The following is a 27,861-nucleotide window of genomic DNA, read 5'->3' as shown; positions in this document are numbered from 1 at the left end:
TGGCTTCCCTGTGCACCGATGCTGAACAGAAGTACGGAGACAGAGATTTTGGAGGAAGAGAGATGGCTTTATTTTTCTGCCAGACAGAAGGGAAGACGCAGCAGGCTAGCGCCTCAATAACTGTGTCCCTCCCTCCTTTGGGAATCGGAGAAGATTTTATATGCGGGGCTCACAGTCCCGGGTATATGATAAGGATCAAAGTAGTGAAAGTCTTGCATTCTTCTTCTTCCTTCATTATTTCAAAACAGTCACAGCTGGCGTCAGGCAGCCGGGTGATTGGGTCCATTTGTCTCTGGTTATTGGCCTGCGACCTTTTTTCTGAAATGCAAATGCTACAAGGGGTGATTTGCTGCAAGGGAGTGCAGGATGTAATTCACATAATGTTAAAGAGTAATAGGTTATTCCTGTCCTGCCTCTAGACGCAGACTCAGAGAATGGACTTGAGGACACGGGAAGTGAGAGAGCAGCATTGACATATATACACTACCAAATGTAAAATAGCTAGTGGGAAGCAACTGCATAGCACAGGGAGATCAGCTCGGTGCTTTGTGACCATCTAGAGGGGTGGGATAGGGAGGGTGGGAGTGAGGTGCAAGAGGGAGGGGATATATGCATACATATAGCTGATTCACTTTGTTATGCAGCAGAAACAAACACAACATTGTAAAGCAATTATACTCCAATAAAGATGTGAAAAAAATAAAGAGTAATAGGTCAGCTTTGTGAAGTACAAATCTAGTTACAGACACTATAGATTAGTAATAGTTAAAAAAACACAAAAACTAGGAGTGATTAACTCTTTCAGGCCAGGTTATGTTTCTTCTCTAGCCTGTTTACTGTTCCCTTTATTTTCCTTGTTCTCAGGAGAGGGAAAACTTCATTTCTATTTTTGCTGCAACAAATTCCCCACTGCTAGTTCATCCCCTCCGTATCAACAGAGGAAAGGAAACAGGCGTCATTCATGTCTGGCTGAGGACAGAACTTCAGTTTTGCTCCACTTGACAAACACCAGCTGTCCGGCCCAGGGGCCCATCTATCTCATATTTCAAATCCCCCCTGAGAGACATGACCCCCAAGAAATCTTTATTGGGAGGATGAGGGATGACAGTCTGTCTTCTGTAGCTTCTTTAGGCTGGCAACGGGCTCATAGACCCTACCTAGTTGGGGTCACAGAGCTCTCACCCTGTCTGATTAAGGGCCCCAGGGTACCTTCTGTTGTTGTTTTGGCAGGATCTGTTCTGAGAAATGGCTGGAATCTTTGCATCATCATTATCTTGATGTGAACCTATTGTAATCTGGAAGAGACAGAACTTAACAAGTAGTTTAAAAAAACAGAAGCCAAAGATCAGTAAAAGAATTATTATAGCCAGGGTCCCAAGCAGGATTAAAAGCCATGTTCCCTTTGGTAGTAATTTTGATCCTGATCTAGATAGAGTCAGTGCTTGGGTTACCCTGTCTAAAGGAATGGAGCCATTTGGTGTGTTCATATATATAATTTTATGTCCTCTTCTATTAGCCCAGTGTGATTGATGTAGGTGTAACAGACCCTGTTAGAAGTATTTGGAGGAGCGACAACCTAAATGTTAATAGACAAAATCGATCTCATTTCTTTTTAGGAGAATAAGCCTGAAACCCAGTCTAGGCCTGGCACTTTGGGGAGAATTGTAGCCAGGTAGCTGGTTATCTAGTTTCATCAAAGTAGGTTTTAACCTTTGATGTGATATTAACATATAAGTAATGGGAGCTATTGGTCACTACATATGTGTTTTCTCTTTTTGTTAATATATGATCTAAAGCAATTTTATCATCTAAAAGTGTAATAGTTACAAGAGGAGACCTTTAAGAAGTAAGGTTGCAGTTACCAGCTGCCAACAGACATTGTTTTGAGAATGGCTGGTGGCATCCCAAATCTAACACAGCTCAGAAAACTCAAGTTCTTAGCAATAAAAGAACTTGCCTAAAATCACACCATAGTGTCACCATTAATGATGTCAGTGTTTCTCTAGGTATGAGAAGATGCAAGAATTGGGGCTCGTAAAATCTTCTCCTGAATGTATTTAACTATCTGAAGGCCTGTCCTGTCAATTTTTCCCAGAGCATAGAGTGCCTCATTTCAGATCTCCACCCTGAACTCCTTGTAGCGGGTGTTGAAGGTCATCAGCTACAGCAGCTCATGATTTAATCCTTGTAGAAGTAGACGGCAAGTGTCAGTTTTCAGTCAGCAGGACCCCTTTTTGGTCATAATTTCAACCATGGTTTGGGGCATTTCATGACCATTTTGTCCCATGGTGCTAGGAATGCTCATTCCCAGGTCTGGCAAAGATTTTGCTGATAGGCCACTCCATGTGCTGTTACTGGACTAGGCCTTTACTTGTATCCAAAAGTCTCTGGACATCTGTCTTCCTAGTCTCTTATGGTCCAGGACAATATTCCCTCTTGTTGCTTCTTCTCATATCTAGAGTTAGACTATTGCAATCATTGATCTCATATGGAACTATATATCATCATTTTATCAGACGCTCAGTTACACTTTTGGTAACGTAAGAAACAATCTTTTTTTTTGAAATAGGCAAAATACAAATAGCATAGCTGGCAGTATTAATAAAGTCATAAGTAAGAATTAAGCCAAAAAGTTCCATTAGGTGCAGCCTGGTATATCCCAGGTCGTGTTAGTCTGTTCTGTACCAATCCTATTCTTCAGGGAAATTATATTTTGGCATTGTCTGTAAGGTACTCAGCCCAGTTTCCTAGTGTTACTAGACTGATTATCCTTAGTATGATTTAATTGTTCCCAGCACAGAGGAGCCTTTAACCTTAAGTTACCATAGCGTGGTGTTAATTATATAAATCCATCCCATAATTGTGGGAGGTTTTATTCCTTGGCTGAAATGTTGCTTGTTGCTCTGATTGAACTTTGAGTAATAGAGGAAAATTCATATTTATGGTAAGGGTCAGAGCAGGTGTTATTAATTGGTCAGGTGAGGGGATCTCATCCAGTAATATCAATAGTGGCCTGAACATGAGTATAATTTTCCTTTTAAGATAGATTTCCTAAGAGTCAACCAATTAGAGCCATGGAGTGGATAAATCCACTCAGGTAACCCAGAAGTACTAGACATAGGTAACTGGCCACAAACCCAACAATTGGATTGATTTTTAAAACTAGCATAGGATCATGCCTATGATAGAAAAACATTTGATACATACGCAAAGGTCCAAGAAGTCAAGAAAACATTATAAATGAGCAGATGAGTCAGGTCCAGGATCTTTGGTAGGCTGTTTACTTCTGATGTTGTCTTTTTCTCATCCTGGTGTGAGTGTAGTTTCTTCTCTGTTTGAGCGTTGTTTTAAGGTGATTTTGAGGTCAGCAATTCTCCCTATAGGCCAGTCCAGTGCAGGGGCCCTTTGTGAGTGGAAATTAATCCAAGAGATAATCCCCTTTAGTTTTACTGTGTATGAGCTAGTTAAGAGTACCTGATAAGGGGGCTTCCCTGGTGGCGCAGTGGTTGAGAGTCCACCTGCTGATGCAGGGGACACAGGTTCATGCCCCGTCTGGGAAGATCCCACGTGCCACGGAGCGGCTAGGCCCGTAAGCCATGGCCGCTGAGCCTGCGCATCCGGAGCCCGTGCTCCGCAACGGGAGAGGCCACAACAGTGAGAGGCCCGCGTACCGCAAAAACAAAAAAACAAAAAAAGAGTACCTGATAAGGATCCTTCCATACAGTTTGGAGATAGTCCTTTAAATTATGTCTTTTCCAGTATGTATAATCCCCTGGTTGTAGGTCAGTGGGCATCTGATCTTCATCCAAAAATAGATTACTGAGATAAGCTTTAGAAACAAACTTAGAATGTGTCCTTTAATAATTCAATTAAACTTTTTAGCAATATAACATAACAGCAAGGAACTATCTGGGAAGTGAGTCTTAGTAAACACCTTAATTAACAAAACTAGAATTTAATATTCAGTAAAACATAATTTTTTTTCTTCATTGTGAGGGCATTAACCCTGAAAAACCCGGAAGGCTTCATCCCATCAAATAAAAAACGAGGTTTGTCAGGGAGCACAAAAAGCCAAGCAGCTGTCTTGGATTTTCCATAGCCCTGACTGTTTGATTTACAGCTATTGTTTACCCATTTTAAATTCCCTGATTTAGGAGTAGACTGTCATGTTTTAAGGACATCAGGATGGGAAAAGTCTGACAATGAGGGGTTAATTTTTGTAGAAGCATAATGAACTTTATCTACATGTGCCATAATCTTCATAGATCACTGTGAAATAATACTTATTTACTTTACCAAAGTAACAAAAGATTTTAAAAGTAAGTGTAAATCACTTAAAGGCAAATAAATTTATATAGTCTGTTATTAAAGCAGCATTCCAAGAAAACTTTGTTCTCTTAAGAGAGAGAAACCAAATTTCAGTCTAGTCTCAATAAACTTGGCCTGATGATTTATATAACTGTAATTAATCATATAGGCTTTTTTTTTTTTTTTTTTTTTTTTTTTTTTTTTTGCGGTGCGCGGTTCTTTCACTGTTGTGGCCTCTCCCGTTGCCGGAGCACAGGCTCCGGATGCACAGGCTCAGCGGCCTCTCGGGGCTTCCCTGGTGGCGCAGTGGTTGAGAGTCCGCCTGCCGATGCAGGGGACGCGGGTTCGTGCCCCGGTCCGGGAAGATCCCACATGCCGCAGAGCGGCTGGGCCCGTGAGCCATGGCCGCTGAGCCTGCGCGTCCGGAGCCTGTGCTCCACAACGGGAGAGGCCACAATGGTGAGAGGCCCACGTACCGCAAAAAAAAAAGTTAAATTAAATTAAAAGACCTCTCAGGAAAGTCACACCAAGGGCTTGTCACAGATTTCGCTTACCAAATCTAGATGAATTCCTCCTTTTTCAGGGTCCCGAAAATACCTTGAGATTTCTGTACCTGTTAGTGAGGTAGCGTTCCTAATTTATCTGATAAAGGTGCTGGGGACCTAGGAGTTTCCAGTCTCTGGAGGGAGCAGATAGAGAGAAAAGATAAATGTTTTAATTTTACCCATAGGTGTAAATTACCAAATTGTTGTAAACCATAAGTAGCTTGAGGAGGAGAGCTTCTTTTTATCCGGTTTAGCATTATGGTCTGAAAGTCAGAAACTTGTATTTATCCAAAAGTCCTTTTTATAAATCTTCTTGAAGAGGAAGAATTTTTGCAAAGGCATCAGAGTGAAACCGTTAAGCGTCTATAATGACAAAAGACTTAAGGCAAGTTTAAATTCTGATTATAATGTAATTAACAAGGTAACTTGGTTACTGTTGTGACATGACACAAGATAATAACTAGAATTATAACTGATAACATTTTACCAGGACATATCAGAATTTTTTTGAAACTCCATATAAGTTCTAGACTACCTATATTAGTAATAATTACCATAAAATATAACCTAAGAAGATTTATTACACATTTGACAATACTTCCCATGTACTTTTTTTTTTTTTGCAGGACGCAGGCCTCTCACCGTTGTGGCCTCTCCCGTTGCGGAGCACAGGCTCCGGATGCGCAGGCTCAGCGGCCATAGCTCACGGGCCCAGCCGCTCAGCGGTATGTGGGATCTTCCCGGACCGGGGCACGAGCCTGTGTCCCCTGCATCGGCAGGCGGACTCTCAACCACTGCACCACCAGGGAAGCCCCCCATGTACTTTTAACATACCACATGAACCTAATTATTGTAATATCTCTCTTTGGGATGTTTCAGGGGCCCTCTGAAGCACCCCAAAGTTAGCTAGAGGTCAAAGAAACTTCATTACAATTTGATTTGGGATGTTTTATCAAAAAAATCAAAAGAGTTTAGAACACTCAGTCAGATAAGATCATACATCACTGTGAAACAATAGTTATTCACTTAGCCAAAGTAACAATAAAAGATTTTAAAGGCGAATATCGAACTGATCACTTAAAAGGTAAAGAATATTAAAATCTGTCATCCATGGCAGTTCAACATCTTAAGAAAACTTGTACCATGCATAAAACTCTTTTCTCAGTGTCCACTTTCCACAAACCTTTTCTATCACTTTCTGTATCGATCACTTTATTTTTCCATTCAGAAACAGCCACCTGTAAGTCAGATCTACTTCCTTTTTCCTTAATAAAATGCAATTCCATTCCTCATACCTTCTTTACTAAAAACACACATCCTACTTTCCTTAAGCAACCATGAATTGTCCTTTATATCAGCACTCTGTAGACTGGTAAACATACATCCAAATAATAATTTTTGAAGAATGTGCTTTCTTATAGAAAGTATCTCAGTGTGGCACCAAACACATTTTTAATAGTTCTAAACCTTTTGTTTCTCTGTAAAAGGAAGCCAATGTTCAATAATTAATGTTTTAATATCTTATTTTATTTGGAAATGGCCTGGTTATTTAATAAACTTCCATCCTTTAACTTAATTTAGCACAACTCTAAATTTTCAAGTCGTCAAACATCTGGAAAGATCATTCTTAAGAAAATATTCCTAAAACATAATTATTCCTAAAAATTTCACCCAAAACTCTTATCTCATTTGCAATTTTTTCTTAAATTTTCTTCACATCGAGTTATTTTCATTGCTGACAAATTTGTAACAGATATAAGATCTTATTTAGTTTATATTAAACCTAGGCACAATAAAAGTAATATACTTAAGGTTGATGGCTCTAAAGACATGTCTATATTAATTAGATCAACAAACAAACATTAATACCAGGTCCTAATTTAATTGAATATTGAATATTTCCCAGTTCACGTGAACCTGAAATTTATTTAATTTTTCTTGTATTTAGAATTGTTTGATTTGTAAGCGCTGACTTTTAAGCCAGTTAAATAGAGCTCATTTACAGGGCTTCCCTGGTGGCGCAGTGGTTGGGAGTCCACCTGCCGATGCAGGGGACACGGGTTCGTGCCTCGGGCCAGGAGGATTCCACATGCCCTGGAGCGGCTGAGCCCATGACCCGCTGAACTTACCCGTCCGGAGCCTGTGCTCCGCAACGGGAGAGGCCACGACAGTGAGAGCCCCGCGTACCGCAAAAAAAAAAAAAAAAAAATAGAGCTCATTTACAAATTAACCTCAGCAATACTATCCAAAGACAAAAGCACATACTGAGACATACACATATATCCAGACAGAGAGAGATCTGAGAGTTTCCACTTGAGATTTAAAATATCTCTTTGCCTCTTTTTTTTTTTTTTCTCTTGGCTTGAAGTTCTACTAATGAACGCAAGGCTGAAGTCTCAGGCAGAGTGGGCTACGTTTGTAGCTCAAGGACATGATAAGAGTTAACTTCAAGGTTTGTCCTAGGCATATTTTTGTTCTCTCAGGGTCAGAATTTTGAAGAAAAGTATTTTAACCAGCTAGCTTTTTCTAACTGCACATGCAAAAAGAACTGGTTTTGCAATTTTAAGAAAAGTTTTATTTTAACCAGTTTTCTCCAGTCTAAAGAATATTGTGGCCATACTGTCAAAAATCATCTTTCTCTTTCTGTGGTCATGATTTCATAGCTAAAATTTAAACCAGATAGTGCTCAAATTGGCTCTGATAACAGGGGTAGACTGGCTAATAAAATGTTGTCCCATCAGGGATTGTCCCTCTGGGGAGGTGGGGTCTTAGTTTGATCAGAAGAATCTGAAGGAGTGAGGGAACTTGCAGGAGTGGCGGAAGCTTGGTTTTCCCCCTCCCCGAGAGTTGGGAGAAGTTAGAAGAGGATCATTTAGAATGTCAGGAGAGGTAGTTTTTTTGTTTGTTTTTGTTTTGTTTTTTTTCTGACTCCTCAGGCTTTTGATTATGGAGCCACCTAGAACAGGATTATAAGAGAAGGGGCATAAATTCCTGAACATAAGGGAACCTCAGTCCATTTTTCCCATCCTGTGGCAATAAAGATCTAATTGTAGGAGACCCATTTGCAGACCATTTTTCTTTGTCATTGGATCATAGCTATAGGTCGACCTGTCATTTAAAATTTTCCCTAAGGGTTCCCGGGTGGGGGTGGAACCTTAGAGGAAGCGCTTCCCATTTAGACTCGAGCAGTTGGTAACAGACGTTAGAGGTTAGCGCGCTCAAATCAAAACATAAACGTTCACCTTGTCAGCTGGAAGTCGCACATAAAACATAAACCGTAAAAGAAAACAGCAAAGGGATGTTCAAAAAGAAAAAGGAGAAACATATGGCGGAGACCCGCCCAAACGTGACTTCCAAATCCCACTCGACCTGGACCGTTGCCCCAAAGCAGCGCCTTACAGCAGAATCTCCCTTTGCAGGGAGAATTCCACATCAGGATTTTCCCTTTGCTGGGAAATCCCAAAATTGGAACCGAAGTTCCCGTAAGGGGACGGTCAAAAGTCACGGAGTGCTCTCGGGGAGACTCACGTAGGTGCTGACGGTGTGTCGCGACTTCCCTACGCCCTCTTTCTGATCCTCCAATATTTAGTGTTTTCTCAGAGTGGAAGTCCAGGCCGGCGCGGGCAAGAGAAGAGAAGTTGTCCTCAAGGCAAAAGAAGCCTGGCAGCTCTTAGGTCAGCCTCTCCCCGGTTCTCCGCCGCAGCCTCCGAGTTCCACAGCCCAATCGGTGGGCCGGGTGGGATCAGGGCACAGCTCTGCAGCAAGGAGTCTCTGGCGATCTGGCCTCAGAGATATCCTCCAACCCTCCGCTCTCTCAAAGGAGGCTGGCGTGGAGAGAGATCCCCGAGTTTCCGATCAAGCCGAGGGGTCCTGCGGGCCGCCTGCCCCACAGCAGATCCCTGACGAGCCCCCATTTTTTTGCGGAAATATTGGCTTCCCTGTGCATCGATGCCAAACAGATATACGGAGACAAAGATTTTGGAGGAAGAGAGAGATGGCTTTAATTTTCTGCCAGACAGAAGGGAAGACACAGCAGGCTAGCGCCTCAATAACAATGTCCCCCCCCCCACTCCTTTGGGAATCGGAGAAGATTTTATATGCGGGGCTCGCAGTCCGGGGCATGTGATAACGATCAAAGTAGTGAAGGTCTTGCATTCTTCTTCTTCCTGCATTATTTCAAAACAGTCACAGCTGGCGTCAGGCAGCCGGGTAAAATTGGGTCCGTTTGTCTCTGATTATTGACCTGCGACCTTTTTTCTGAAATGCAGATGCTACAAAGGGTGATTTGCTACAAGGGAGTGCAGGATGTAATTCACATAGTGTTGAAGAGTAATAGGTTAGCTTTGTGAAGTACAAATCTAGTTACAGATACTGCAGATTAATAACAGTTGGAAAAAAAAAAAAAAACTAGGAGTGATTAACTGTTTCAGGCCAGGTTATGTTTCTTCTCTAGCCTGTTCACTGTTCCCTTTATTTTCCTTGCTCTCAGGAGAGAGAAAACTTCATTTCTATTTTTGCTGCACTCAGGCTGTCTCAGTTCTTTCTGATGAGCTTCTTACCAAGCTAACTGTGAGTCTAATGGTTAAAGGATCATGGCCCCTAAATACAAACCAACTCTTCAATCTGGTGCTTAACTGAAGTAACAGCAATCTGTTCGAACATTGGAGGAAAAACTGGCTGTGTAAAATATGTGAAGACAACATGGCATCCTCTTAAGGGGTTTCAAGGGCAATTTTGACTATATGCAATTTTCATTATATATACTGACTTTATTTATTTATTTATTTAAAAATATTTATTTATTTAGCTGTGCCGGGTCTTAGTTGCAGCACGCAGGATCTTTGTTGTGGCGTGCGGGATCTTTTAGTTGCAGTGTGCAGGATCTAGTTCCCTGACCAGGGATCAAACCTGGGCCCCCTGCATTGGGAGCACGGAGTCTTAACCACTGGACTACCAGGGAAGTCCCTATACTGACTTTAGAATCTAACCCCACGTCACGATATGCCTTCACTATATTCATTTTAATCTGCCGTCACTCATTAATCCTGTGTCTGTGTGTCACACATGTGTGCATTCTATGACTAAAGATGGAATGATAGCTAGTTGATATTCTCAGTGGAAAAAGAATAATTAAGCAATTTGTAAATTATGTTCTAAATTTGTATTAATTTATATTCTAATTATTAAGCATTTAAATGAGATCTTCTGCCTTGATTACAATTTTCAGTAAACGAGCTTCAGTTTTGACATTGTATTTTTAGTTTTTCCATTCAACAAATATTATTGTGCACCTACTAATACTAGGCATAGTGCTGGTTATCACATGTTTCCTTGAAAAACAATAACCACAAAAGTTTTTGTGAAAATCTGCTTCCTCCAAAGCCACTGAGGAGTGATGAAAGAACTAGACCTTGAGCGAGGCAGGGTAGAGTCTGAAATCTGCAAACATAGAAAGGAAAACAGTGTAAATACGTGCTAAGGCAGAAAATGTGAGGTCTGAATGAGACTTTATTGACTCTGTAACATGTCTGGCAAAAGGGTGCTTGGTGCCATCTTTGGGAAATATTCTTTCTAGAGTTAAGTGCCAAAGAGTGCCTGGCATCAGGAAAAACAGCCTCTCCGTTGTTGTGATTTAAATGATCTCTAAGCTGTTGGAGATCAAGGGGACACTCTTTGGGACTGAAAAAAAAAGAACATTGCACCTAGCGACTACAGAAAACATTTTTAAAGTACCCTTGGAATATTTATGAAAACTGAACAAATGCTAGGCCATAATGTGAGCCTAAACACATTTTTAAAGGATTAGTATCAAATAGACCACATTCTGGAGCCACAGTGCAATTAGGTTAGAAACCAATAATAGGAGTTCCCTGGCGGCACAGTGGTTAAGAATCCACCTGCCAATTCAGGGGACATGGGTTCAAGCCCTGGTCCAGGGAGATCCCACATGCCACAGAGCAACTAAGCCCCTGCACCACAACTACTGAGCCTTCAGTCTAGATCCCGTGAGCCACAACTACTGAGCCCCCACACCACAACTGCTGAAGCCCACGTGCCCTAGAGCCTGCGTGCCCCAACTACTGAGCCCATGTCCTGCAACTACTGAAGCCTGTGTGCCACAAGTACTGAGCCCGCATGCTGCAACTACTGAAGCCCACACACCTAGAGCCCGTGCTCCGCAACAAGAGAAGCCACCAAAATGAGAAGCCCACACACCGCAACAAAGAGTAGCCCCCACTCCCCGCAACTAGAGAAAGCCTGCACACAGCAACAAAGACCCAAAGCAATGCAATCCCTATCAAACTACCAATGGCATTTCTCATAGAACCAGAACAAAAAATGTCACAATTTGTATGGAAACACAAAAGACCCCGAAAAGTCAAAGCAATCTTGAGAAAGAAAAATGGAGCTGGAGAAATCAGGCTCCCTGACTTCAGACTATATTACAAAGCTACAGTAATCAAGACAGTATGGTACTGGCACAAAAACAGATATATAGATCAATGGAACAGGATAGAAAGCCCAGCGTTAAACCCACGCACATATGGTCAGTTTATCTTTGATAAAGGAGGCAAGAATATACAATGGAGAAAACACAGCCTCTTCAAAAAATGGTGCTGGGAAAACTGGACAGCTACATGTAGAAGAATGAAATTAGAACACTTCCTAACACCGCACACAAAAATAAACTCAAAATGGATTAAAGACCTAAATGTAAGACCAGACACTATAAAACTCTTAGAGGAAAACATAGGCAGAACACTCTATGACATATACCACAGCAAGATCCTTTTTGACCCACCTCCTAGAGAAATGGAAAGAAAAACAAAAATAAACAAATGGTACCTAATGAAACTTCAAAGCTTTTGCACAGCAAAGGAAACCATAGACAAGACCAAAAGACAACCCTCAGAATGGGAGAAAATATTTGCAAATGAAGCAACTGACAAAGGATTAACCTCCAAACTATACAAGCAGCTCATGCAGCTCAATATCAAAAAACAAATGACCCAATCCAAAAATGGGGAAAAGACCTAATAGACATTTCTCCAAAGAAGATAAACAGATTGCCAACAAACACATGAAAGGATGCTCAACATCACTAATCATTAGAGAAATGCAAATCAAAACCACAATGAGGTATCACCTCACACCTGTCAGAATGGCCATCATCAAAAATATCTACGAACAGAGGTTTCCCTGGTGGCACAGTGGTTAAGAGTCCGCCTGCCGATGCAGGGGACATGGGTTCGTGCCCCAGTCTGGGAAGATCCCACATGCCGCGGAGCAGCTGGGCCCGTGAGCCATGGCTGCTGAGCCTGCACGTCCGGAGTCTTTGCTCCACAATGGGAGAGGCCACAACAGTGAGAGGCCCGCATACGGAAAAAAAAAAAATCTACGAACAATAAATGCTGGAGAGGGTGTGGAGAAAAGGGAACCCTCCTGCACTGTTGGTGGAAATGTAAATTGATACAGCCACTATGGAGAACAGTATGGAGGGTCCTTAAAAATCTAAAAATAGAACTACCATATGATCCAGCCATCCCACTACTGGGCATATACCCTGAGAAAACCATAATTCAAAAAGAGACATGGGGTTTCCCTGGTGGCGCAGTGGTTGAGGGTCCGCCTGCCATTGCAGGGGACATGGGTTCGTGCCCTGGTCCGGGAAGATCCCACATGCCGCGGAGCGGCTGGGCCCATGAGCCATGGCCACTGATCCTGCATGTCAGGAGCCTGTGCTCCACAACGGGAGAGGCCACAACAGTGAGAGGTCCGCGTACTGCAAAACACACACACACACACAAAAAAGAGACATGTACCACAATGGTCAGTGCAGCGCTGTTTACAATAGTCAGGACATGGAAGCAACCTAAGTGTCCATCGACAAGACGAATGGATAAAGAAGATGTGGCACATATATACGATGGAATATTACTCAGCCTTAAAAAGAAACGAAATTGAGTTATTTGTAGTGAGGTGGATGGACCTAGAGTGTGTCATTCAGAGTGAAGTAAGTCAGAAAGAAAAAAACAAATACCATATGCTAACACATACATATGGAATCTAAAAAAAAAAAAAAGGTTCTGATGAACCTAGTGGCAAGATAGGAATAAAGACACAGACATAGAGAATGGACTTGAGGACACGGGGAGGGGGAAGGATAAGCTGGGACAAAGTGAGAGAGTAGCATTGACATATATACACTACCAAATGTAAAATAGCTAGCTAGTGGGAAGCAGCTGCATAGCACAGGGAGATCTGCTCAGTGTTTTGTGACCACCTAAAGGAGTGGGATAGGGAGAGTGGGAGGGAGACACAAGAGGGAGGGGATAGGGGGATATATGTATACATATAGTTGATTCACTTTGTTATGCAGCAGAAACTATCACAACATTGTAAAATAATTATACTCCAATAAAGATGTTAAAAAGAAAAAGAAGACCCAATGCAGCAAATAAATAAATAAATAAATTTTTAAAAAGAAACCAATAATAAAAAGAAAAACTGAAAAACCTCACATATTTATAAACTTTAAAACTTAATTTCTTAACTCACAGTCTAAAAGAAAAATTATAATGGAAACAAGAAAATACTTATAACTGAACAGTAGTAAAGCTACTATGTATCTAAATGGTTGAGATGCAACCAAGCACTGTTTAGAGGGAAATTCATAGCCTTAAAGGAAAAAAAGGGAAGAAAGTGTTAAAATTAAAGAATTAAGCATCCAGTATATGATGTTAAAGGAAAAATAGAAGAATAAACTCAAAGAAGGCAAAAGAAAATAAAAATCAGAAATTAATGAAAAAGAAAGCAAACATCCAATGAAGAAGATCAACAAAGCCAAAATTTGGTGGTTTGGAAATACCACTGGTAAAATTAATTAAGTAAACAAGAGAAAATGTAAAAATAAACAATATTACAAATGATAAAAGATGATGTGATAGGTGGTGAAGAGATTAAATAGATACAAACAATAGTATAAACAATTTAGGCAGCAAATTTGAAAACATATGAAATAGATAAATTCCAACTGATTGGTGAAGAAATAGAAAATCTGAATTGTCCCATGACCATTAAAGAAATTGGACCATAATTTTAAAATCTTACCATAATCTGTATGATGCACTCTGATAAGCCTGGAAAGTAAGGTCTACCAAAATTTCAAAGAATAGACAATCTTACACAAAGTTTCCAGAAATTTTTTTTTTTTAATTTTTAAGGAGGGACACTTCCCATTTCATCTTATGAAGGTAGAATAACTTTGATACCAAAACCAAACAAACATAGTGAAAGAAAACAAGACAGGAAAAAACAGTACTGTGTGACCAAGTTGGGTTTATACTAGGAATGCAAAGTTGATTTAATAATGAAAAATAAATTAATTTAATTCACCACATTAACAGATTAAAGGAGAAAAACAATACGATTATACCAATTGATGAGGAAAATCCAAGATCTGTTCATGATTCAAAAATAAAAAAGGCATGGGAATTCCTTGGTGGTCCAGTGGTAAAGAATCCGTCTTACAATGCAGAGGACACGGGTTTGATCCCTGGACAGGGAACTAAGATCCCACATGCCACAGGGCAACTAAGCCCGCGTGCCACAACTGCTAAGCTTGCGCGCCTCAAGAGAGCCCGCATGCCCAAACTACAGAGCCCACGTGCTCTGGAACCTGCGCACCACAACTACAGAGCCCACACGCCCTGGAGCCCATGTGCCACAGCTACAGAAGAGAAAACCCCCACGCCACAGCTAGAGAGAAGCCTGCGTGCCACAACAAAAGATCCCGCATGCCTCAGTGAAGATCCCCCATGCCGCAACTAAGATCTGACATAGCCATAAATAAATAAATATAAATAAATAATAAATCATTTAAAATAAAATAAAATAAAGGGGCTTCCCTGGTGGCGCAGTGGTTGAGAATCTGCCTGCCAATGCAGGGGACACGGGTTCGAGCCCTGGTCTGGGAAGATCCCACATGCCGTGGAGCAACTAAGCCCGTGAGCCACAACTACTGAGCCGGCGCATCTAGAGCCTGTGCTCCACAACAAGAGAGGCCGCGAGAGTGAGAGGCCTGCACACCGCGATGAAGAGTGGCCCCCACTTGCTGCAGCTAGAGAAAGCCCTGCACAGAAACGAAGACCCAACACGGCCAAAAATAAATAAATAAAATTTAAAAAATAAATAAAATAAAAAAGGCATGGGTCTTCCCTGGCTATCCAGTGGTTAAGACTGCATGGGGTGTGGGTTTTATCCCTGGTCCCAGAACTAAGATCCCGCATGCCGCACTGCACAGCCAAAAAAATAAAATAAAAGGCAACAGAAAGGAACCTCCTTAATCTAATGAAGAGCATCTCTATTACCACAAGTAATTGTGAAATGTTAAAGTATCCCCTTTGTTGAAAGATTAGCAAGAATGCTTCATCTTATTCAACATTATACTGAAGACCCTAGCCAATACAATAATGTAAGAATAAGAAATAAAAAGTATACAGATTGGAAAGACGCAGATGTAGAGAATGGACTGGAGGACACGGGGAGGGGGAAGGGTAAGCTGAGACGAAGTGAGAGAGTGGCATTGACATATATACACTACCAAATGTAAAATTGATAGCTAGTGGGAAACACCTGCATAGCACAGGGAGATCAGCTCGTGCTTTGTGACTACCTAGAGGGGTGGGTAGGGAGGGTGGGAGGGAGATGCAAGAGGGAGGAGATATGGGGATATATGTATACGTATAGCTGATTCACTTTGTTATACAGCAGCAACTAACACAACAACGTAAAGCAATTATACTCCAATAAAGATGTTAAAAAAAAAAGTATAAGGATTGGAAAGGGAGGGAGCAAATGGTGTTTATTTGTGGGTATATGTTCAACTCTGCAGAAAATCCAAAAGAATCTCTAGGTGAATTATTAGAATTAAAAGAATTTAGCAAGAGTTATGGGTAAAAATCATGTTATAAAAGTCAGTTGCAACAATTAGTAAATAAAATTTATATAGAGACCATTTACAATCATAACAAAAATTAAAAATACCTAGGAATAAGTCTAACAAAAGTTGTGGAAGCCCTATGGAGAAAATTTTAAAATTGTATTGAAATACAGTGAAGAATACCTAAATAAATGAAGAGATAGGTTCACATAAAAAGATACTGTAAAGGTGACATCTCCTCATATTGACATACATTTAATGCAATTTTGATAAAAATCCTAACAGTTTTTCTGTGTGTAAAATTTGACAAGATGTTTCTATAATTTCTATATGGAAGAGCAAAGGACCAGGAATAGCCAAGACATTCCTGATAAAGAAAAAGCCAAAGGACTTCCCCTACCAAATATCAAGATTTATAATGCTATAATAATTAAGACAGTATCTTAAAACAAATATACCAATGAAACAGAAAAGAAATCCCAGAAACAAACTCAAGCATATGTGGAAACTTTATTTATGACAGAGGTAGCATTACAGAAAGGAAGGAAAAAGATAAGCTTTTAAATAAATTGTGCTGGGACAGTTGTTATGTATAGGAAAAAATTATACTGAATTTCTACTTTATGCCATATACAAAAATGAATTCTAAGTTTACTAAAGATTTAAATATGAGGAACTCAATAGATATTTGATGATATTAAGAAATTTTTAATATTTTAGGTATGATATTAGTATCATAGTTAACGTTTTAAAGTAATTCTTATAGTTTAGAAATATATTCTACAATATTAATGGGTGAAATATTATGTTCTAGTGGATGTAGTATGGGAGTATAGATAAAACAAGATTGGCCCTGATATGAACTTTTTAATTTAATATTTATTTATTTGGCTGCACCGGGTCTTAGTTGCGGCATGCGGGATCTTTTTTTTTAGTTGCAGTATGCGGGATCTTTAGTTGCGGCATGTGGAATCTTTTGTTGCAGCATGTGGTATGTTTTGTTATGGCATGCAGGAATTTTAGTTACAGCATGCAGGCTCTTAGATGCAGTATGCAGGATGTAATTCCTTGACTAGGGATCGAGCCTGGTCCCCCTGCATTGGGAGCATGGAGCTTAGCCACTGGACCACCAGGGAACTCCCTGATTTGAACATTTTTGATGCTGGGTAAAGGGAATAAAGGGGTTTAATATGCTATTTTCTCTATTTTATATGTGTTTGAAATTATACACTATCAAAAGTTAAAGAGATTTTAATGTGAAAGGTAAACCTATAAAACTTTTAGAAAACAATATAGAAAAATATCTTTATGACCATGGGATAGGAAAATATTTCTTAAACATACAGAAAGAAAAATAAATTTGACTACATTAAAATTAAGAATTTTGATTCATCCAAAATACCATAAAAAGAGTACAAGGGCAAGCCACAAACTGGGAGAAAATATTTACAATACATATAACCAACAAAGGATTAGTACACAAGATATTTATGAATCAATAAGAAAAAGACAATCAATGGGAAAATGGGGAGAAGACATGAACTGGAATTTCACGAAAAAGAAAATTCAAATGCCCATAAAAATATGAAGGGAATGCTCAATCTCTTGGTAATCAAGAAAATGCAAGTTAACACCGTAATGAAATACTGTTTTATATAAGATGGGCAAAATTTTTTAAGGTCAAAAAGTAAACAAATATTGGTGACATAATGGGGCAAGAACAATTCATATCTACTCCTGACAGAAATGTTAAATTGGTAAAATGAAGGTGGAAAACAGTTTGGCACTACCTAATTAAGTTGAACATGCATATAACTTTAAAACTATCAATTCCATTCCTAAGTAAGTATATGGAGTAACCAATGTATGTATGCCCAGGAGAATATTCAGAGCAAAAAAGAAAAAAAAAAGAATATACAGAGCAGCACTGTTATTAATGGCCCACACTGGGAGCAACTCACATGATCATCCTAGTAAAATATGGATAAATAAATTGTGGGATATTCACACAATTGAATACCATACAGCAGTAAAAGTAACTAAACCACAAATTCACACATCAACAGGTAAAACAAAAGAAACAAGTCCCATAAGATAAAGTTATGGGACTCCATTTAGATAAAGTTCAAAAACAGGCTAAGTGGGCTTCCCTGGTGGTGCAGTGGTTGAGAGTCCGCCTGCCAATGCAGGGGACACGGGTTCGTGCCCCGGTCCGGGAAGATCCCACATGCCGTGGAGCGGCTGGGCCCGTGAGCCATGGCCACTGAGCCTGCGCGTCCGGAGCCTGTGCTCCGCAACGGGAGAGGCCACAACAGTGAGAGGCCTGCGTACCGCAAAAAAAAAAAAAAAAAAAAAAACAGGCTAAGTTAAACTGTTCATTGTTTAGAGATTCATACTGATGATGAAAGCAAGCAAGGGCATTATTCAGCTGAAATTCAAGGTAATAATTTTACAGTGTCTGGAAGACCCTTAAAGAATGGTGCTAATTCCAGATAGAAGTAAAATTTCATTAAGGAAGATATTTTTGGATAGAAGTGTTAGGGGCCTCTTAAATAGCACCAGAGGGAGCTAGGCTCTTGTCTCTGAAAAGATGGTTCAGGCCTCACCTCTCAAAGCCACTTCCTTCCAATCAGCAGAGATGAGTACGGCCCTCAGAGGCAGTTCTGCCCCAGAAAAACTATTCCAATAAGTTCCAGATATGGTGCAGAAAGGGCGACATCACCACCCCAGGCAGGCCACATGGTCCATGCCTAGCTCACCCCACACAGGGAACTGCAACCTGAATGAGGCAGCCCAGTGACCTAGTCAGAATCTTTCCTGGAAATACCATGTACTAGGTCAGCATTTCAGAGTTTTTAGAGAGAGTTCACAAGCATCTTCTCATCAGATCATGTCAACCCTGTGACATGCCCCTTGACCTTGGAGAACTTCCCAAATCGCACACTTATTAGAAGTCATCTGGTCACCTATATTATAGCCCTTTTGTGAAAACCAGCCAATGGACTCTTGAGAGATGCCCAACTCAACTCTACCCAATGTGGGAAAACCATGAGGGTCTTCAAAACTAACAGAAATGTCAATTATCTTGGAAAGAGAGCTTAATTATCTACACTTGGAATGCATTAGAAGATATTTATAAGACCTCGCCAAACTTTGAGAAAGAAGGAAACTAGTGTTTATTAAGCAGCTATTATGTGTCTGGCACTGTGCTTGGAGCTGTTTATGGGTACTTAATAAGTACTTGTTAAATGAATGAATTTCTCACAATACCACTATAAGATATCCCATTTTCAGATGAGGGATGCAGAGAGATTTAATAACTAGTCCAAAATTACACAACTAGGTAATAAATGGCAGTGCTTGAGTTCAAACCCAGGTTTTCTGGCATATGATCTTTTCTTTCAACATACCCCACTGGCTTTGAAGAGTTGGAATGGTGCAGAGAGAAAATAGAATGTTCAACATTCCTCTTGAAAAGAATGTTTATAGCCTGAAGTCAGAATCAAGAGTCATAATACAGTATTTCCAAATGAACTTAAATGTTTATTCATTTTGAATAACTAGAAAAATGTGAGGTTCTCTTTATAATTTATTGTGAGGAGTCATCATTATGCTTTGATTACAAAGGTTAGTTCAAGGAAATACTGATTAAGTCTCTGACAAGCAAATCAAATGCTCCATGGGAATATGAGCAGACTTTTACTTACCCATGAGCATTCATGGACTTGATGAAGACAAGATATCATAAAATATAATTAAAGCAAATAATTAACCTTGACAATTCAAACATAAACAGAACAGTACTAAGGAAATTAGCTATTTATTCTTCTCTTGGTTTTCAGCTAAAATAAGTAAATGATGGATAATTAGTTGATAAAAGACCATATCTAGAAGGTCTAAAAAGACAGAAATGAGTCTGATCCTATTAGATCATAACAGGGTCTCTTTTGAGCTGGATCAGACCTAAATGAGATCATCTAGGTCCCCTTGAGAAACGCTCACACATGTGCACAAGGAGATTATAATCCAGGATGGCCCCTGACCTACCTACCCCCTCTATAGGAAATACTATTTTAGAGTTAAAACTGTAGTATAGTAGTTAATTATCTATCCTTCTAAAGATATAATTATCTACATAGATAAATCTCAAACTAAATCTTTAAGTATCCACATAGATAAATCTCAAATAATAGTAGCAAACACATAGTGGTTACTACGTGCAGGCATTATTCTATGGGCTTTACATGTTTTAACTTATTTAATTCTCACAGAAGCTCTATGTTACTATCCCTACTTTACATATGGGGAAACTGAGGTTCAGAGACGTTAAGCAATTTACCCAAGATCATGCAGCTAGTAGTGGTAGAGATAGGGTATGAGCCCAGGCTATCTGCCCTGGAATCTTAGAGCTTGACCACCAGGCTATACTACTTCTCAATAGTATGATATTGCTGAAAATCAAGATGTAGCAGGAAACATATGGTATGTAACAATTTATGTAAATGTTTAAAACCCTCAAAACATTTCTATGTTTTTTTTTTACAAAATCATATACCTAGAAGTGTAAAAATATTCATGGGAGTGGTACTCACCAACTCAGGATAGTGTTTACCTCTGGGAGAAGGAGGAGAAATGAATGGAGAGCTATATTTATAGCATTCTATTTCTTTGTTTAAAACTTTGAAGCAAATATGGGGACAACATTAACATCTGTGGTGAGCACATGGGTGAATATCACAGTTTATGTGACTTGTCCAAAGTCACATAAAAGTAACAAAGATGGAATTTTTTTAATAGATCACTTAGTCTAATTCTCTCATTTAGGATTTGAGGTCAGTCTGTATAGATTAGGGAACCAACCAGATAGTAATTTGTTCAAGGGCCTACTGCGAGTCAGTGGCAGGAACCAAGTCCCCGGACTTCAGAGCACTTTTCACCCTCACCACCATCCTTTCCCACATCCTGCCATTCTCATACAATCTGTTTTACCTCCTGATTTATCCCCAAAGGCTCATAATTTTGCCTGCTGGACAACCTGTGTTTGTCCTTTTGGCTAATTACTTTTAAGGAAATAATAATGTTCATTACTCATTTATATTCCATTGCTCCATACTTGAATAGGATTATATTTTAGAGTCATAAGGCCCAATCAGCATCGGAGCCAAGTCTTTCTCAGGAATTTTATGTCTTTTCTACTTTCTTTCCCTCCTTTTTCTTCTTTTTTCCCCCACTTAGTTCTATCTTTCATAGCCTTCTATTCCCGTCACCTAAAATCCATCAGATTCAGGATGTTGCCTCCTCCCCATTCCATATTCAAACTCTTGATTTATCTGAAGAGCTTACTTGGTGGGCCATACAATGAATTAAAATTTAGAAAGCATTCACATTTGTGGAGTGCTTCACGGTTTTCAAGGTGTCTACATGATTTCATTTGATCTTCTTTTCAGCCCAGGATGGTAGGCAGGTGAGATAGTAGGTTCAGACAGTTCATGTAACTTGCCAGGATCACAGAAAGAAAGTAAAAAAACCTGAACAGGAATCCAGATCTTCTGACTTCTTATTCACTTCTCTTTCCAATTGCCCCTGTCTCCATAAACCACCAGAAATAAGTTGGTCCCTAAAAATAAGGATAAATCAATGTAGGACCATGCCACTACCTATCACATTCTTCTACCACCATCCCCACTAAAACAAACAATGCTTGCTGCCTAGCCCTGTATTAAGCTGCTCCCCTCTAAAGAGTCTCAAAGCTTCACATCACCCAGGGGTCATAAATTGTGACCTTGTAAATTCTACTTTATTCAAATAAAACCCAAGTGAGTGAGAAGAGGAGCACCACAGCCTAATAACTTACCATGTCAGCAGAAGGGCAGCCCTTCAACTGTTGAAAATTTACGTAGAAATTTGAAAATCATGAGACCAATATTGAAAGTTCCCAGAGAGATTTTACTAATAAGGCAGGCTGGGCCTCAGCAATCTACCCACCTAGAGTTTAGCTTCTCCACCGAGTACTCCTTAGTCCACCCAGAATTTCTGAAAGAAGCTGAATTAAGCCCTTCTTTGGCAGGATTTGTTTTTCCAGGTTAACTCATTAGGGCAAAGTTTCATTCTCTCTCCTGGGATCCATTCTGAACTAAAGTCTCATTAAATCCTGTGCATGAGTATCCTCAGTGCAACCACTTCCTTTCCAAGCCCTTGCAACCTCAGTGTCAACACCAATTCTAATTCCAAAGACTGGGGAGAAAAATAGGGAGACTAGACCACAAGGCTTGTGGCCACCAGAATGAGTATGAAGACAGTCTTTGCTTGGCTGAAAGCAAAGAGATGAGATGGGGAAGCCAGCTACTGGGACTTCCCGGGGTCTTTTAAAAATCTCACAGCAACACATCTTGCCTCTGCTGTGTAAGGACAGGGAAGATGCTCAGCTCTGGCTTCCCTTAGAGAGGCTGATAAAGGGCACTGTAAGTAGGAGAAAATTTTTTTCTTTTCTTCTGCTGCCTACAGAAATCCTGGCTCCTCCTCTGGGTTCTTCAAATAACCTGGGTTGCTAGAGATCCCCTACGTAAAATAAATGCTACCCTTTACTTTCGCTTCTTTTGTAAAAACTGCTCTGTTTACTACTACTTTTCTGATGATGAAACATTTCTTCTTTTCATTGTGGGTCAGTGAGAATCTTCCTGCCAATGAGATGGAGTGAAGTTTAAAATAATTTTTATAGCATGGTTGTTTGTTTTCTTATTCTTGTCCTTGAAATTACAGACAAGCAAGTCCCAAGCCTCCTCTGTTGCAAGGTGAGAAATTTCCTTTGGCCTCCATTTTTTGAGGGGAAGCATGTGAGTCTAGCTGGCAGCTTAAATTTGCTTTCAGAGTGAGTGAAGCTACTGCGACTTTGGAAAGTTTAAAGAATTTGTTGGTCATCCCTCATTTCTTCATTTTCAGGAAAGCTAAACAGATTTATTTGTTTCACTTTTGTGGGTCAGAGTAGTTAGGAGTTTAGCATAAAGAAAGCAATCTACCTTTCGCTAATTAGTAGCTTCTTATTTCTCTTTACCCTGCTTTTTCCATTTTCTAGCAGTAAAAGAAAAAAATTCCATAGAAAGAGGTACTTTAAAAATCTCAGCCCTGACTCCAGAATCATATTTTAGCACTTCTTTAAATGTCTTCAGAAAGTCACTTGTAGGGACTTCCCTGGTGGCGCAGTGGTTAAGAATCACCAGCCAATGCAGGGGACACGGATCCAATCCCTGGTCTGGGAAGATCCCACATGCCGTGGACCAACTAAACCCACGCGCCACGACTACTGAAGCCTGCGCGCCTAGAGCCCGTGCTCCGCGGCATAAGAAGCCACTGCAATGCGAAGCCCGCGCACCGCAATGAAGAGTAGCCCCCGCGCACCGCAACTAGAGAAAGCCCTCGCGCAGCAACGAAGACCCAATGCATGAATAAATAAATAAATAAAAGTCACTTGTAGTATCAGATTTCTAATGACTCTCACAGAGTAGAATTTGGGATTTAGGATCAGTCTGCATGTGAAGAATTGGTTCATTTCGTATTTATTAGGGCAAAAAACAGACAACCAAACTTCCATTTATTGCAAATCTTCCTTTTCCTTTCTAAGTGTTTGGTTTTTCAGAGTGGATGCCCATTTCAGCACATTTTAATGCCCCTTAGAGGAAAGCTCGGGTTAATATTTTCAATTGTGGATTCATTTGTTTTGCTTCAGCAACACTGGACATTTGTTCTGCCATTTCCATTGGAGAGGCTCTAGGAGGCTTAAGAGATGCAACATTGGATTCACTTTGGGTTTTCTTTGGCTATTTTGGGGACCTTTGTGCGATCAAGAGATCTTGACCCCTGAACTTGCCTTGTGGTCCAGTGGTTAAGAATCTGCCTTCAAAAAAAAAAAAAAGAATCCGCCTTCCAATGCAGAGCATGCAGGTTCGATTCCTGGTCGGGGAACTAAGATCCCACATGCCACCGGGCAACTAAGCCCACGCGCGCTGCAGCTAGAGAGCCTGCACACCACAACTACTGAGCCCGCGCACTCTGGAACCCGCATGCCACAACTAGAGAAGCCTACGTGCCTCAACGAAGACCCAGCGCAGCCAAAAAAAAGAAGAGATCTTGACCCATTCCAAAAAACAATTTCACATGTGTCTGTCTCAGAACCTGTTCTACTTTGTCTAAACACAAAGTTTGTCTAATTCATACATCGTTTTAAGATTTGCTCAGCTGTATTTCCTTTGGTCTGCCTTGATCCTTTTCTGCAGAAAATTTCTCAGACATCAAAGCCTCTTCCCTTCCTTCTGCTGGAAAGTTGTTGAGAGCTGTAGCAGACCATCCACCCAGCTTCAGGCCATTCTTAGTAAGTTCAGAATACATCCCATGTAAAAGGAATTAAGAAAACCATAAGACAGCATGATGACTGGGGAAAAGAAAAGAGAGAGAAGTAATTTCTGGAGAGTAAAACCAAAATCAATAAAGTCCCCACTAAGGTCTTTGTTGAGTGATAAGCACTAAATCAGTCCGAAGGGAATGATGTCAGGACGTTAATCATTTTAGCAGCTCCTACCAGCATTGTATTCCTTATATACTTTGGAAAGGCATATCTGGGAAGCCAGGACTCTTGACACCTGTTTCAGTAGAACAGGGCGACAGATTTCACACTGACATGCAGCTGCCTGAATGATTTGTGTCCTTTTGCTTCTTGAGGAAGAACACAGCATCAGGCCTTCTCTCGAATACTAACTCAGAACCCCTTAGGCAGAGCCTGGGCCTAACACATGGTTCTTGGTCTCAGAAGAAGAGTCCTGAAGCAGGCTGTCCACATAAGACCCAAACCACCCATTAGAATATTATTCAATTTGTCATCTGTTAGGCATAAGAATTAGACTAGTCAATTCAGTCACAACAGTCAAATCAGTCTCTTTGTATAGATATAGCCCAAGAGATCAAATTGTTTTGGTATCGTATGAAAAAGTTATTCTGATGTTTGTTAAGATGGTAAGGAAGACTTTATTCAAGACTATTGCAATAGGGATGTTGCAATAGGAAAGGAAGATCAGGCTCAATTCAGAATACAACAAAGACCGTTGGGAATTTTTAGCCAATGATTAGAGTAAGAGGGTCAGAGGATGGAAAATTACTAAGAGGAGACATCAAGAGTAAGGCGATCCTTGCTAAACTGACCTAACAGGATTCTCCCTAAAGTCAGGTTTGTACATCAGAGGTGGGGGATGAGAAACTTAATTAGATATCGAGTGATCAGATATCAAGGGTGGGAGGATTCTCACTAAATTGACAGCATTCTTGCTAAACCTGAGCTATGCAAGCCAAAGACAGAATGGAGGGCCAAAGTCAAGGCCTAGTTAAGAAGAGGGCTCAGAGGAGCCTAACTAAAGTTTGGTCAGGGAGAGAGTCTTTGTCAGTATCCACAAGCTTTCTTCTCTTCCTGCCATCCATTCCCATCCTACTTTCCCCAACCCCACCAGCAACAAAAGAGAGGTCTCCACTTTCCTCAGCCAGCCACCCCTTATACTTCCCAGATTTCCTCATTATCAAAAAACGGAGTGTGCCAGACTTCCCTGGTGGCACAGTGATTAAGAATCCGCCTGCCAATGCAGGGGACACAGGTTCGATCCCTGGTCCGGGAAGATCCCACATGCTGTGGAGCAACTAAGCCTGTGCGCCACAACTACTGAGCCTGGGCTCTAGAGTCCGCGAGCCACAACTATTGAGCCCACGTGCCTAGAGCCTGTGCTGCGCAAAAAGAGAAGCCACCACAATGAGAAGGCCGCGCACCACAACGAAGAGTAACCCCCGCTCGCCACAACTAGAGAAAGCCCGTGCGCAGCAACGGAGACCCAATGCAGCCAAAAATAAATAAATAATTAATTAATTTTAAAAGAAAAACAGAGCGTGCCAGACTCTCAGGACTCCAGATTCAGCATCTCAACTAGCAGATGTATCTCTGACTCATTCCAGTCTCTGATTGCTAGGGTCGGTTTACTCTGATGAAAGAGTCAAGGCCCTCTCCACTTTGGGAAACTTGCTTTCCAGATGTGGACAACATCCCTGACAGACCCACTGGCAGCATTTGCAATCCCCACCCCGAGGGACAGTAAAGGAGGAAGAGCTAGTGGTTAAGCAAACACATCACCCTTCCTTTAGCTGGAACATTTTTAGTCAATCTGACAGTCAACAACTCTCACTGATAGACACTGAGTGTATAGAACTGAAGGAATTCTAAAACCAGGGTTTGAGAAATGGGGTAAATACTGTTTTGTTTTTATTTCTACTGTAGCAAGCTGGACTGGGCCAGGATGGCAGACCACCAAGCCAAGAAGTTTGTAATTTTCCTCCTTTTTCTACTTCACGCAAAGGTACCAACCTTCTTGTGTGGCTCTGGAGTCTGGAAGACTTGGGATTCGCTGCTCTCTCTGTCACTTACTACCTCTGTCCCTTGGGCTGCTCTGGGTTTCAGTTTCCTCAGCTGTGATATATAGATTGTTAAAAGGATTAAATGTACATAACGTGCCTAGAGCAGAGCCTGGCATATAGCAGGTACTCAATAAATAGAAGCTATTATGATTCATGTCTCTGCCCTTGTCAGTAATTAGCAGTTTGAGTTGTCTTACAATGAAAAGAGTAGCACAGTGGAAGAGATTCTAGTCTTGACTCACTGATTCAAGTGTCTCCTTGGGAAACCCCTTTCCTCCTTGGAGCCTCAGTTTCCTTCTCTGTAGAACCAGAGTGAATGGACAAAATCAGTGTTCCTCACACATGGCTGTATATCACAATTGCCTGGAAGCTTATTGAAAGTATGTCTCCCAGGCTCCATCCCTGGAAATTCAGATTAAGTGGGCTTAGGGCAGGCTTTGGGGTTTATATTTGGTAAAATTCCGCAAGAAAAGGGATGAACAAATGTGGTATGTTTACCGTGTAATACTAATCAGCTATTTAAAAAAGAACAAACTACTTATGCATGAAATAAAGTGGGTGAAACCTCAAAAACATGTTGAGCAAAAGAAGTCAGATGCAAATGATTTCATTCAGTATGAGTCCATTTATATGAGTACAGAAACCAGCAAAATTGATCTATGGTGGTAGGAGTCAGAATAGACGTCACCTCTGACAGATAAAAATGGGTATTGCCTGGAAAGAGGCACAAGGGAACTTTCAGGAGTGGAAGAAATGTTCTATACCTTGAGCTGAGTGGTGGTTACACAGGTTTGTAAAGTTAAAATTCATCAAGCTGGATACTTAAAATTGGTGCATTTTACTGTATGTAAATGATATCTTAACAAAGTACTGTTAGCATAAGGGCAAAATATTCCCCCGACGACTCTAATGCATGGCCATGTTTAAGTTTCCTGGACAAGATGATCCGTAAGTTCTCTTCCAGTTCTAAAGCCCTATGGTTCTTATATCCCCATCTCAGGCCCCCTTACCAGTCCCTTTTACCCACAAATTAGGTTATATCTTTTACCTTTCTCGATCAAATACAAGATAAAAGATATTAAGAAAAGCCAGAGTCCTGAGCATATCCTAGCACTCAGATAAGGGATGCTAATGAAATTTAAGGGTTGTCCAAGCCCCAGTATGACAGAACAAAGGCCAAGGAAAAGACATTAAGTCACCATCAAATCTGACTTGTCACCTGTCCTGTTGTCCCAAGGGGACCAACAAATCTGAGGATTTTCTGTTGCTGGTTTTCTTTTCTATTCATTCATTCATTCATTCATTCACCAAATATTTACTGAGTGCCTTGCTTTGTGCCAGGTACCTCTGGGTAGTGGGAGTAGCAAAATGAATATGATAGCAAGGTCCCGGCCCTCAGGAAGTTTGAATTCTACAAGAGAAGGAAAGCCAATACGAAGGTAAACAGAGATAATTGTTAATTGTGATAAGAGCTATGAAAGAAATAGGATGATGGGATAGATAAATACTGGGGAAGGACGTTTTTATGGAGGAGGTAATATTTGTACAAATATCCAGAGGTTGCCAATGATCCAGCCATGGGAAGAACTAAAAGAATCAAGTTCAAGGCCAGGGAATGAACATTAG

At 40.6% G+C, this 27,861-nt stretch overlaps 1 protein-coding gene and 1 long non-coding RNA gene across 3 annotated transcripts in view; one reads left to right on the top strand and one right to left on the bottom strand.

Annotated features, from left to right (window-relative positions):
- Positions 1-27,861, top strand: part of ASIP (agouti signaling protein) — a 212,154-nt gene that overhangs the window by 153,819 nt on the left and 30,474 nt on the right. The gene's annotated exons all lie outside the window — the stretch shown is intronic.
- On the bottom strand, positions 64-4,987 carry LOC132505829 (uncharacterized). Of its 2 annotated transcripts, none has more exons than XR_009535550.1 (5): positions 4,863-4,987; positions 3,702-3,799; positions 3,208-3,403; positions 1,210-1,295; positions 64-332 (listed from the first exon to the last, which is right to left on the bottom strand). It is a non-coding gene; the product is annotated as an uncharacterized LOC132505829 (long non-coding RNA). The 2 variants fall into 2 exon arrangements; XR_009535551.1 differs by having other exon boundaries at positions 64-318.

Source organism: Lagenorhynchus albirostris, chromosome 15 (genome assembly GCF_949774975.1).
Source record: "Lagenorhynchus albirostris chromosome 15, mLagAlb1.1, whole genome shotgun sequence".
Lineage (NCBI taxonomy): Eukaryota > Metazoa > Chordata > Mammalia > Artiodactyla > Delphinidae > Lagenorhynchus > Lagenorhynchus albirostris.
This window is presented reverse-complemented; position numbering and strand designations above follow the sequence as displayed.